The sequence below is a fragment of the Artemia sp. Qi Xiang Cuo genome, chromosome 10, assembly GCF_049724085.1.
Source record: "Artemia sp. Qi Xiang Cuo chromosome 10, ASM4972408v1, whole genome shotgun sequence".
Taxonomy (NCBI): Eukaryota; Metazoa; Arthropoda; class Branchiopoda; order Anostraca; family Artemiidae; genus Artemia; species Artemia sp. Qi Xiang Cuo.
This window is the reverse complement of record NC_142803.1, coordinates 62,668,657-62,682,448: the sequence shown is the minus strand read 5'-3', so window position 1 is coordinate 62,682,448 and position 13,792 is coordinate 62,668,657. Positions and strand designations below refer to the sequence as shown.

General features: G+C 33.8%; 2 protein-coding genes across 2 annotated transcripts in view; one reads left to right on the top strand and one right to left on the bottom strand.

Annotated features, from left to right (window-relative positions):
• Positions 1 to 13,792, bottom strand: part of LOC148948009 (uncharacterized) — a 280,284-nt gene that overhangs the window by 54,525 nt on the left and 211,967 nt on the right. The window lies entirely within an intron of this gene.
• The window catches only part of LOC148948011 (uncharacterized), a 65,059-nt gene continuing 56,534 nt past the window's right edge, over positions 5,268 to 13,792 (top strand). Inside the window, exon 1 of the mRNA XM_089095762.1 lies at positions 5,268 to 5,477. The gene's annotated coding sequence lies outside the window, so the exon portion shown is untranslated. The remainder of the gene's footprint in view (positions 5,478 to 13,792) is intronic.

Sequence of the window (13,792 nt, the reverse complement as noted above, 5' to 3'; positions counted from 1 at the left end):
TTCCAGTTATATAACTTGTCCTCTAAAGACGATTTTGATGTTTTTAGCACTCTATCTTTTAGTGCTTTAGAAATATTTTAAAAGCTTCTAAAGTAGAATTTTGGAAAATTTTGAGTTTGGGGGGAAAGGGGATTTCAAAAACATCTTCTCATAATATAATTTGTCCTCTAAAGATAATTCTGATGTTTGTAGCGCTCTATGTCTTAGCGCTTTAGAAATATTTAAAAAAGCTTCTAAAGAAAAATTTAGGAAAATTTTGAGTTTGGGGGGACGGGGGATTAACAAAACATATTACCGTGATATAAATTATACTCTGAAGTAGATTCTGATGTTTTTAGCACTCTATCTATGAGATCTTTAGAAATATTTAAAAAACTTCTAAAGTAGAATTTTGGAAAATTTTGAGTTTGGGGGGAAAGGGGATTTCAAAAACATCTTCCCATAATATAATTTGTCCTCTATAGATAATTCTGATGTTTGTAGCGCTCTATGTCTTAGCGCTTTAGAAATATTTAGCGCTTTAATATAAAGGGGGATTTCAAAAACATCTTCCCATGACACAAATTGTTTTCTAAAGTCGATTCTGATGTTTGTAGTGTTCAATGTCTTAGCGCTTTAGAAATATTTAAAAAACCATCTGAAGTAGAATTTTGGAAAATTTTGAGTTTGTGGGGAAGGGGGATTTCAAAAACATCTTCCCATGACATGATTTGTCGTCTAAAGTTGATTCTGATGTTTGTACCAGTATATGTCATAGCGCTTTAGAAATATTTAAAAAAGCTTCTTAAGTAGAATTTTGGAAAATTTTGAGTTTGGGGGGAAGGGGGATTTCAAAAACATCTTCCCATGACATAAATTGTCTTCTAAAGATGATTCTGATGTTTGTAGCTCTCTATTTGTTAGATATATAGAAATATTTAAAAAACTTTATAAATTAACAATTTTGGAAAATTTTGAGTTTAGGGGGAAGGGGGATATCAAAAACTTCTTCCCATGACAGAAATTGTCAAGTTGATTCTGATGTTTGTAAAGCTCGATGTTTTAGCGCTGTAGAAATATTAAATAAATTTTCTAAAGTAACAATTTTGGAAAATTTTGAGTTTGGGGGGAAAGGGGGTATTTCAAAAACACCGAAACCAGAATTGACGTGTCCTATAAAGGGCTATTATGTTGTTTGTTATTATCGCTGTCTTAGCTCTTTAAAAGAAATGAACAAAGTATCTACAGTAAAAATTTCTGAAAATTTTTAGGTTTGTGGGACGGGTTATTTAAAAAACATTTTCACGAGAAATAAATTGACATCTAAAGTCGATTCTGATGTTTGTAGCGCTCTATGTCTTAGCGCTTTACAAATATTTAAAAAGCTTCTAAAGTAAAATTTTGGAAAATTTTGAGTTTTGGGGGAAGGTCGATTTTAATAGACTCTTCCCGAAATATATCATGTCCTCTGAAGTCGAGTCTTATGTTTTTAGAACTCTATCTATTAGTGCTTTAGAAATATTTAAAAAGTTTCTAAAGTAGAATTTTGGAAAACTTTGAGTTTGGGGGGAAGGGGGGTTTTAAAAACCTCTTCCCGTGATATAACGTGTCCTCTGAAGTCGATTCTGATGTTTTTAGCACTCTATCTATTAGTGCCTTAGAAATATTTGAAAAGCTTCTAAAGTAGAATTTTGGAAAATTTTGAGTTTGGGGGAAAGGGGGATTTCAAAAACATCTTCCCATGACACAAATTGTCATCTAAAGTCGATTCTGATGTTTGTAGCGTTCTATGTCTTAGCGCTTTAGAAATATTTAAAAAAGCTTCTGAAGTAAAATTTTGGAAAATTTTTGAGTTTGGGGGGAAGGGGGATTTAAAAAACCTCTTCCCGTGATATAACGTGTCCTCTGAAGTCGATTCTGATGTTTTTAGCACTATCTATTATTGCTTTAGAAATATTTAAAAAGATTTTAAAATAAAATTTTGGAAAATTTTGAGTTAGGGGGGAAGAGGGATTTTAAAAACCTCTTCCCGTGATATAACGTGTCCTCTGAAGTCGATTCTGAAACTTTTAGCACTCTATCTATTAGTGCTTTAGAAATATTTAAAAAAGCTTCTAAAGTAGAATTTTGGAAAATTTTGAGTTTGGGGGGAAGGGGGATTTTTTAAAAACCTCTTCCCGTGATATAACGTGTCCTCTGACGTCGATTCTGATGTTTTTAGCACTCTATCTATTAATGCTTTAGAAATATTTAAAAAGCCTCTGAAGTAGAATTTTTGAAAATTTTGAGTTTGGGGGGAAGGGGGATTTTAAAAACCTCGTCCTATGATATAACGTGTTCTCTGAAGTTATTTCTGATACTTTTAGCGCTCTATCTATTAGTGCTTTAGAAATTTTTAAAAAAAGCTTATAAAGTAAAATTTTGGAAATTTTTTTGTTTGGGGGGAAGGGGGATATCAGAAGCCTCTTCCCGTGATATAACGTGTCCTCTGAAGTCGAATCTGATGTTTTTAGCACTCTATCTATTAATGCTTTAGAAATATTTAAAAAGCTTCTAAAGTAGAATTTTGGAAAATTTTGAGTTTGGGGGGAAGGGGATTCCAAAAACATCTTCCCGTAACATAATTTGTCCTCTGAAGTTGATTCTGATATTTGTAGTGCTCTATCTATTAGTGCTTTAGAAACATTTAAAAAGCTTCTAAAGTAGAATTTTGGAAAATTTTGAGTTTGGGGGATTTTAAAAACCTATTCCCGTGCTATAACGTGTCCTCTGAAGTCGATTCTGATGTTTTTAGCACTCTATCTATTAGTGCTTTAGAAATATTTAAAAAGTATCTAAAATAAAATTTTGGAAAATTTTTAGTTTGGGGGGAAGGGGGGTTTTAAAAACTTCATCCCGTGATATAACGTGTCCTCTGAAGTCGATTCTAATGTTTTTATCACTCTATCTATTAGTGCCTTAGAAATATTTGAAAAGCTTTTAAAGTAGAATTTTGGAAAATTTTGAGTTTTGGGGGAAGGGGGATTTCAAAAACATCTTCCCATGACACAAATTGTCCTCTAAAGTCGATTCTGCTGTTTGTAGCGTTCTTTGTCTTAGCGCTTTAGAAATATTTAAAAAAGCTTCTGAAGTATAATTTTGGAAAATTTTGAGTTTGGGGGGAAGGGGGATTCCAAAAACATCTTCCCGTAAAATAATTTGTCCTCTGAAGTCGATTCTGATATTTGTAGTGCTCTATCTATTAGTGCTTTAGAAATATTTAAAAGGCTTCTAAAGTAGAATTTTGGAAAATTTTGAGTTTGGGGGAAAGGGGGGTTTTAAAAATCTCTTCCCGTGATATAACGTGTCCTTTGAAGTCGATTCTAATGTTTTTAGCACTCTATCTATTAGTGCCTTAGAAATATATGAAAAGCTTCTAAAGTAGAATTTTGGAAAATTTTGAGTTTGGGGGGAGGGGGGATTTCAAAAACATCTTCCCATGACACAAATTGTCCTCTCAAGTCGATTCTGCTGTTTGTAGCGTTCTATGTCTTAGAGCTTTACAAATATTTAAAAAAGCTTCCGAAGTAAAATATTGTAAGATTTTGAGTTTGGGGGGAAGGGGGATTTCAAGAACATCTTCCCGTGATATAACGTGTCCTCTGAAGTCGATTCTGATGTTTTTAGCACTATATATTACTGCTTTAGAAATATTTAAAAAGCTTTTAAAATAAAATTTTGGAAAATTTTGAGTTAGGGGGGAAGGGGGATTTTAAAACCCTCTTCCCGTGATATAACGTGTCCTCTGAAGTCGTTTCTGAAACTTGTAGCGCTCTATCTATTAGTGCTTTAGAAATATTTAAAAAAGCTTCTAAAGTAGAATTTTGGAAATTTTTGAGCTTGGGGGGAAGGGGGATTTTAAAAACCTCTTCCCGTGATATAACGTGTCCTCTGAAGTTGATTCTGATGTTTTTAGCACTCTATCTATTAATACTTTAGAAATATTTAAAAAGCTTCTAAAGTAGAATTTTGGAAAATTTTGAGTTTGGGGGGTAGGGGGATTTTTTAAAAACCTCTTCCCGTGATATAACGTGTCCTCTGAAGTCGATTCTGATGTTTTTAGCACTCTTTCTATTAGTGCTTTAGAAATATTTAAAAAGCTTCTAAAGTAGAATTTTGGAAAATTTTGAGTTTGGGTGGAAGGAGGATTCTAAAAACATCTTCCCGTGATATAGCGTGTCCTCTGAAGTCGATTCTGATGTTTTTAGCACTCTATCTATTAGTGCTTTAGAAATATTTGAAAAGCTTCTAAAGTAGAATTTAGGAAAATTTTGAGTTTGGGGGGAAGGGGGATTTCAAAAACATCTTACCGTGATATAACATGTCCTCTGAAGTCGATTCTGATGTTTTCAAATCCTTTCCCTAATTAGTACAGTTTAAATGGTCTTATCAACAGAGTTGTTTGGCATGTGCCTGCTACCCTTAAGGGTAAGGGTTTCTGATAAGGAAAGTGTGACATCACAACAAACCTGGTTTCATATACAATACAGAAAGTCGGCACGGGTTGAAAATTAAATGGCTTAGGATTTAAATAGGATTTTGGAATATATTTTAATGAACAAGGTTAAAAGCAGAAGTTGTGTAAGGTAAGCAGTGATTTATATTTATGATAGTAATATAGGATGAAATATGAGTTAAAAACAACTAGTAATGTGCAGTAATTTACCATTATATAGAGGGGGGATAAGTGGAGGTAGGTACTTCAAAGTACCTTCCCGGGACAAACCTTAGCATGTACATCCATCCCTGAAAGTTTCATTTTCCTAACCCAACCCCTTTCCAAAATAGCCAAAAGTAACTAAAGCAGAAATTTACCATTATATTTTTTTTATGTAGCCTAGGGTCTACCCCGGGGCTTTGGGTATTTGTTTAGCCTTGTGTCACCTGATAAGGAGACATGTTAAGAAAACAATTCTTACTTTAAAATATGTATAATGATCCTAGTTCTTATATTATCTAATGGGAGAACCTTTATCATCAAGTCTTTCCTCTAAAAATCCTTTTTTTTCCAGCTTAAGAGAAAAAGTTTCCAAAAATCACCAAGTTGAGAATTCAATGCTTAAGTCTTTTTAAATTGCCGCTATAAATTGCTGCCTAATAAGTTCTTTTATAGATAGCGTTCATGCCGGTCTTTTTAATACTTTTTTTTAAAGAGCAGTGACAAAGGGCAAGTAACAAAATACGAACGCTAAAGACCTTTTATAGATAGCGTTCATGCCAGTCTTTAGCGTTCATATTTTGATATTCGCCCCCCATGAACCCTATCTATAAAAGAACTTATTAGGCAGCAATTTATAGTGGCAATTTAAAAAGACTTAAGCATTGAATTCTCAACATGGTGATTTTTGTAAACTTTTTCTCTTAAGCAGGAAAAAGAAGGATTTTTAGAGGAAAGACTTGATAATAAAGCTTCTCCCATTGGATAATATAAGAACTAGGATCATTATACATATTTTAAAGTAAGAATTGTTTTCTTAACATGTCTCCTTATCAGGTGACACAAGGCTAAACAAATACCGATAAAGGTTCTCCCATTGGATTATATAAGAACTAGGATCATTATACATATTTTAAAGTAAGAATTGTTTTCTTAACATGTCTCCTTATCAGGTGACACAAGGCTAAACAAATACCGATAAAGGTTCTCCCATTGGATTATATAAGAACTAGGATCATTATACATATTTTAAAGTAAGAATTGTTTTCTTAACATGTCTCCTTATCAGGTGACACAAGGCTAAACAATTACCGATAAAGGTTCTCCCATTGGATAATATAAGAACTAGGATCATTATACATATTTTAAAGTAAGAATTGTTTTCTTAACATGTCTCCTTATCAGGTGACACAAGGCTAAACAATTACCACTGAAAGAACCTTAATAAGAGAGCTTAATTGGGTAAATTTCTGCTTTAGCTACTTTTGGCTATCTTGGAAAGGGGCTAGGTTGGATGGGACTTTCAGGGATGGGTCTATAGGCTAAAGTATGGGTAAATTTCTACCAAATCATATAGTTGAGTTAGGAATAAAGTGAATACACCATTCAATGCCTTTTTTTATGCTGATTACGAATATAATAGGCCTAATCATTTCTATCGGAAATGAATTTCACCCCCCCCCTATATATGCCAATCCAGGGTATATATTTCTATATTAGGGGTAGGTGGGGGTGGGGGTAAAGTTTAAACTTACCTCCCATTTACGTCAGAAACAAAATTTGCCCCCCCCCCTAATGTAGAAATATATACCCTGAATTTACATATATAGGGGGGCTGAAATTCATTTCTGATAGAAATGATTATTATATTCATAATCAGCATAAAAAAAGGCATCAAGTGGTATATTCACTTTATGTTTAAGTCAATAATATGATTTGGTAGAAATTTACCCCATAGTCATGGGAAGGTATTTTGAGGTACCTACCTCCACTCCTCCCTCTGGATGGTCCTGAAATTTGCCTACATGGCCAATTGAAATGGTTTTCCTAACCTATTGAAATTTTGACAAAACATTTTACCTTAATTTTCAATTATCAGTTTCTTTTTCTCTGGGTATCCACCACATGGCTAATATGGGAGTAAATGTCATTTGTGATGCAAATTGATGTTATATTTAGATTAAGGATACAATTCTAGGTATATATTTGCACATTAGGGGGGGGGGGGTATATATAGGCTACTGTGAATATATAGGTTCTAGAAAATCCATGAATTTCTGAGAAAAACTGGAAAAACAAGGAAAGAAGTGAAGATAAAGGCTCTCCCCCCCCCCCCCCAAATGTGTTAACTAGGATTATTCTGCATGTTATGGAGTATGAATTGTTTTCTTAATATGTTTCCTTATGTCCAGCTGGACTCCTAGGCTTAAAATACTGGTTGGTTGGTTGGCTAATTCAAAGATTTGTATATATATATACACTGTCAAATTAGCCATCTGTTGGTATCCCTTTTTCTCTGGCTTTAGTTCTGAAAATGTAATTTTCTGTTATTTGAGTATAATTTTAAGCCATATCAGTGTTTTTTCGAAATTTAAGGAATGTATTTGTATATCTTTAAAACATTATAAATTGGGATTGAGCAAAGTTGTGAAGCTGAAAACAATTTTTTTGTACATCATTTAAGCCAAAGATCTATTTTGCAAGGTTTTACTTTTATAACACACAGCTTTTTAAAGGTCAGGACCTTCTCGAGAGAGAAGGATTGGAGGTAGGTACTTCAAAATACCTTCAAGGGACATACTTAAGCGTGTAGACCCATCCCTGAGAGTTTTGTTTTCCTAACCTAACCCCTTTCTAAGATAGCCAAAAGTAGCTAAAGTAGAATTTTATCCTTAATTATACTGATTTGTATATTTTAGACAAGCTTTATTTTCCACATGTAGCCTAAACAGAATTGGTCTCTATAGGGAGGCTTGGACATGATTTTTCTTTGCATAAACTGTCACCATATGGTAATTTTTAAAAACAAAAGTTCTTTTGACAATGTCCTCCAGTCCCTCCAAAAAATCTGAAAAAAACAACAAGTAGGTTAATTTTTACTTTATTTCATTGCTTTTCACTGATATAAAACTTTTTTTATTGAAATTTTATTTTTAGGTACTTGTGTAGAATCTGGTAAGTGCACAATAAGTGCATTTTCATTAATGCTAATGAAATAAATAAAAAAAATAGGAGGAAAATATAATAGTTAAGAAACAAATTTGGGCTATATATTTGCACATTAAGGGGAGGGGTTAGAGTAAAGCATAGCATATATTAAAAATGTAACCTAACCCAACCTAGGTACCTTTTAGGCCCCCTAAACCCCAAAAAACTAAAGTTTAAATATATTTCCCAGAGTGAGAAACCCTTTGTTTATACCTCACAAGGCAGCATAAACCTGTTTTCATAAAGATCTTTGAAATGCAATTGTCGCGCACTTACCAGATTCTACACAAGTATCAAATTTTAAATTGGGAAACTTAATTATTAATTTAAAAGTAAACTTTAACAACTTTTTCTGCAAAACAAGTTGTTCAAAGAAAAGTAAAGAGCTCTATTGAGCCAAAAATGAGCAGAAATAAAGTCAAATAATCTTCTAACTATAAAACTACCACAAATCACTATAAATAAATAAATGAAACTAAAAAAAAAGCAAAAATTAACATGAGAAGTGCTGATAACCCCCATGCCTTCTCAAGACCAGAACATTTACTTTACTTCAGATATTGCTTTGTCACCTTTTTGAAACTCCACATGCTCATAGCTGGTTTTGATTTAGTTCAACATCCACCTAAATGCTCCTTAAAGCTTCACCCTAATACCCTTAGCTTGTGAGTTGCAATAGTTGTAGTAGCATTAGTAGCAGCATGTGCTTAGCATCTTTGGTTTCTTCAACACATGCTGAAAGTTTTAGCTTAATATCATCATCCATTCCTGAAGCATTTCTGATGTGTCTTCTTGACAACTTGTGTGGGTATGTTGTGTTTCAAATTACTTCTATACAATTTCTATGTAATTCAATTTTTTTTGCCTTAATACCCTTAGTTTTAATAGCTGTATTAGTAGTAGTAGTAACTGCTTAATTAATAGTAGTAGCCTAAGCTTTAGTGACAGTAATAGAAGTAGTGGTAATAGGGTAAAAATCCAGTTTCGAATTGAGCAAAATTATGTGTAATTAAAACCCTCACACCTTGTTACCAATGAGGAATTGAGAAGAATTGTATGCATCACTGAATAGCTAAAAATCTGACCTGTTCATCAATAGGTTATTATTAAATTATTTAAGATCAAATGCTTGAAATTATTAGTTTGTTGACTTACCTAGAAGGACCTGATTTTGGAAATGCCAATTATCCTATTTTGACATATACATTCTTTCAGTTTTATTCACATATTAACAGAAAGCTGATTTTCTTCTGATTCTAAAAATGTAGGGGAGAGTGGTATATGCAGGGATAGATTTTGAAAAACCTACAAAATGCATGGTTAACATTGGAGTAGAAAAATTCTTTATGGCTCAAATGAAAGCTCCAGAACTCCTTCATACGCTTTAATTTTACCAGATTTTTCTTGTATATCTAGAAGAAAAAAAGGGGGGTGTCCCTGCTTACACCATTCGTCCCACTAAGTACCAGGGGTGGTATATCTTGGGTCACAAGGTGGTATACTCTGGGACATTGTGAAAAGATTCATGTATTGGTAGAAAACTTTGACTATTCATCATATAAAAACTACATTACAAATTTTACTTCAAAAGTAAAAATATCTGTGGCCCAAGACTAGACTACCAGTCAGCAAACATAAAGTATGATGCTGCTCTGGAAGCTGTACCAGGTGCTGGGGTAGGAGGCAACAACTTTTTCAAAATGTCTTCCCTTGGATAAAACATTAAGTCTTCTTGGTCTGGCCACTTCCACTTTCTTAGACTGGCCATGCACATGACACTCTCTGACACAGTTCTGGTTTTTCTCTTGGACAGACCCAAGAAATTACTCTCCTTCATAAACAACTTTAACAAAATCTCCTGTAGAAACATTGTCAAAGATCTCTCCCTCTTTCTCACTTTCATCTTGCAATTCCCCTAATTTTATTAATCATCACTGTCACATCATCAAGAATCATTTTTCATCATCACTTCCTTCTGAATCCTCAAATAGCTTTTTTGTTGTCAGGTCTTTTTTTTGCTATTCCAGCTCTTCCAACAGTCCCAACTTTTTCTCTAGCCCTGCCACCCCATGCTTTCTTATCTTTTCTTTTGGATTCTTGTTCTTTAATCTATCTTTTCACATGAGTGTCAGTAAGAATCTTTGTAGAGCCTTTCTTCCTGCCTCTGCCACTCAGTAATTGTGGCTTGGCTTTAGGGTATGACCAAACTTGTTCTTGCATCACAGTAACTGAAACAGGTGTAGAGGATTGCTCAGGCCCACTTGTACTGGGGGTTTTGGCCAGGATTTTTCCAGGTTCAATTGAATCCAATCAGCATCAGGTCTGTCAGTTACAGCAGAGGTTAGACAATAATTTACTGTAAAGATGTCTGGGTTTTAGGACCATATTCCGGCCTTTTCAAAGCCCTTCATTATGTTGTTTGGTGGGAAGTATAGGGGGAAGCTTTGGTCAACAAGAGATGCAATCTTGTATATTGTCATAGTCTTCCCTGGGTTGGACAGCATCCAGTTATCCATAGCCTTATTGTATTGGCATTTGAAGGGAAAATACACACAAATGTCCAATGGCTGCAACCTGTGGCTGCAGTGAGGTAGTATTGTTAGTATTAATTAAAAAAAAAACTTTCCAATAAAAAGTTTTTCAAAGAAAAGTAAAGGCCATTTTATACTTAAGCTCAGCAGATACAAATACCTGTTAAAATTCAAACTCAAAACAACCAGAAATTACTACTAAAGAATAAACAAGACCCAAAACAAACAGAAATTAAATAAACAATCAATGCAACCAAACATACAATAAATATTAAAGTAAATGAATAAATAAATCTTAAAACAAGTGAAATTTAAATTGAATATGCCAATCAAGCTTGAAACAAACAAAAATCATGACAAGCAAGAGTTTGGGTATCGCCTCCTTCTCTCACTGTATAAATCTGAAACCTACTACGTCATTGGTGCTTTACTGAAAACCAATTTTGTTACAATTATTTCTTTTGTACTTAATATTGAAAATAAACATTGAAATTGTAGTAAAATTTTGAACTGATCAGCTTTCAGCAATTAATATTATTATACATCAGATGTTCAGTTTAATTTTTTAGTTCTTACTACAGTTGTTCAAAACGAATTATATATAGTTTCACTACAAACAAGAGTTTGGATACTGCCCCCTTGCTAAACTGTAAATAAAACTAAAAGCCTACTGCATCGTTGGTGCTTCACTGAAATCAAATTATATTACAAATATTTTCTTTTCCAGTTCTTACAGCATTGAAAACAAAAATAAAATTAGAGTGAAATAAATTCTTGAACTGATGAATCTTTCAACAATTAATATAATTATACATCAACTATTCAATTTGATGTTGTTTATACTTTCCAAGACTGTTCAAGATACATATAGTTTTCAGTAAAGCACCAATGACGCAGTAGGTTTTAGACTTTTACAGTGAGAGAAGGAGGCAATACCCAAATTCCTGTTTGTAGTGATTTTTGTTTTGTTTCAAGCTTGATTTGGATATTCAAGTTAAGTTTCACTCGTTTTAAGATTTATTTATTCATTTACAATAACATCTAATGTATGTTTGTTTGCATTGATTGTTTATTTAATTTCTGTTTGTTTTAAGTTTCATTTATAATTCAATACCAAAATATTTTTTTTTCGTTTTAAGCTTGATTTTCATATTCAATCTAAGCATTACTTGGTTTAAGATCTATTTATTCATTTATATTATTGCTTATTGTATATTTTTTGCTATGATGTTGTAATTAATTTCTGTTTGTTTAGGGTTTCATTTATTCTTTAATAGTAATTTCTGGTTGTTTTGAGTTTGAATTTTAACAGGTATTTGTATCTGTTGAGCTTAACTTTAAAATGGCCTTTACTTTTCTTTAAAAAACTAATTTTTTGGAATTTTTTTTCAATTAATATTTGTTCGTTTTTGATTACAAAAAGTTTCAAGTTTTAAAAATTTCTTATTTCAAAATCAAACTTTAAAAAAAAATTCAAATGTTCATCAAAGTAACAAAAATGGTATCAAAGTAACAATATCATAGTGAAAAAATGGGTTTTGCTATTCTTGGAGTTTTTATTATCTGATGTTTGAACCATTCTTAACAAAATGACTATCTCAAAATTTTTATTGCGTGGGTTTGAGGAAAAAAGAGTGTGTGTGGGGGGGGGGCTAATTGCCCTTTGATCTCTTTTGACTCTTTAAAAGTGAACTAGAACTTTCTATTTTCAATCAAATGAGCCCTCCCTGAAGTTCATACAAACATCCCTTCTATAAGAACCATATATATGTATAACTTACAACACCTGTCCTTGGGCCCTTGGGTGTTTTGTCGACCCTGGAGTTTTAATATTTGATGTTTGAACTATTTTTAACAAAATGGTCACCTCAAATTTTAATCGGATGGGTTTATCCATCCATTAAACCCAAAGGTGTGGAGGGCAGGAGGTGCTAGTTGCCCTCCTATCTTTTTTTTTTACTCTGAGAAAATGAACTAGAACTTTTAATATCCATTCAAATGAGCCCTCTCTGAAGTTTATACAAGCATCCCTTTCATAAGAACCATATACAGCCCATGGACATAGCTTACAATGCCTGCCACCAGGCCCTGAGGGTTGTGTTGACATCGGAGTTTTCTGTTATCTGACCTTTGAACTATTTTAAAAAATGGATGTATCAAATTTGTATCAGGTGGGTTTGGGGAAAAAAGGGGGGGGGGGGGGGGCCTCGGGGTCTCTTGACTCTTAAAAATTGAACTAGAACTTTCAGTTTCCATTCAAATCAGCACCCTCTGAAGTTTATACAAGCATCCCTGCCATAAGAACCATATATGCTCCCAGGGCATAACTTGCAACGCCTGCCCCTGGGCCCTGGGTGGTTGTGTCAACACCAATTTGTTTTAATCTGACCTTTGAACCATTCTTAACAAAATGGCTATCTCAAAATTTTTATCGGATGCATTTAGGGGAAAAGGGTCGTTGGGGGGATAGTTGCCCTCTGATCTCTTTTGGCTCTTAAAAAGCTGAACTAGAACTTTCAATTTCCATTCAAATCAGCCCCCTCTGAAGGTTATACAAGCATTCCTTCCATGAGAACCATATATGCTCCCAGAGCATAGCTTGCAAGCCGGCCCCTGGGCCCTGGGTGGTTGTGTCAACACCGGAGTTTTTTTTTATCTGACCTTTGAACCATTCTTAACAATATGGCTATCTCAAAATTTTATCGGATGTATTTTGGAGAAAAGGGTCGTGGGGGGATAGTTGCCCTCTGATCTCTTTTGATTCTTAAAAAACTGAACTAGAACTTTCAATTTCCAATGATTTCCCTCTCTGTAGTTTATACAAGCATCCCTTCCACAACAGCTATATATGCCCCCCAGGTATAACTTACTGTGCCTATCCTGGGCCCTGAAGGATTTTGTCTACTCCGGATTTTTCGTTATGATCTTTGAACCATTTTGAAAAAAATGTCTCTCTCAAAATTTTTGTCAGATGGGTTTGAGGAAAATAGGGCATGGAGAGGGGAAGGGCTAGTTGCCCTCTAATCTCTTTTGACTTTTAAAAAGTAAACAAGAACTTTCAATTTCGAATCATATGAGTCCTCTCCAAAGTTTATACAAGCATCCCTTCCATAAGAACTATATATGCCCCCAGAGTATAACTTACAACGCCTGCCTCAAGGCCCTGGGGGATTCTGTCAAACCCGGAGTTTTCATTATATGATCTTTGAACTATTTAAAAAATAATGGCTATCTCAAAGTTCTTATCGGATGGGTTAGAGGAAAAAAGAGTATTGGGTGGGGCTAGTTCCTATATCTTTTGACTCTTTAAAAGAGTTTATACAAGCATACCTTCCATAAGAGCCATATATGCCCCCAGAGCAATACTTACAAAGCTTGGCCCAGGCCCTTGGGGGTTGCTTTGACACAGGAGTTTTTCTTATCTGACCTTTGAACTATTTTTAACGAAATGGCCATACGTAATGGAGTGTTTGTTATATAATCTTTGAACTATTTTTCACAAAATGGCTACCTCAAATTTTTATCTCATGCATTTGGGGAAAAAGGGCTTGGGGGAGGGATAGTTGCCCTCTAATCACTTTTGACTCTTAAAAAGGGT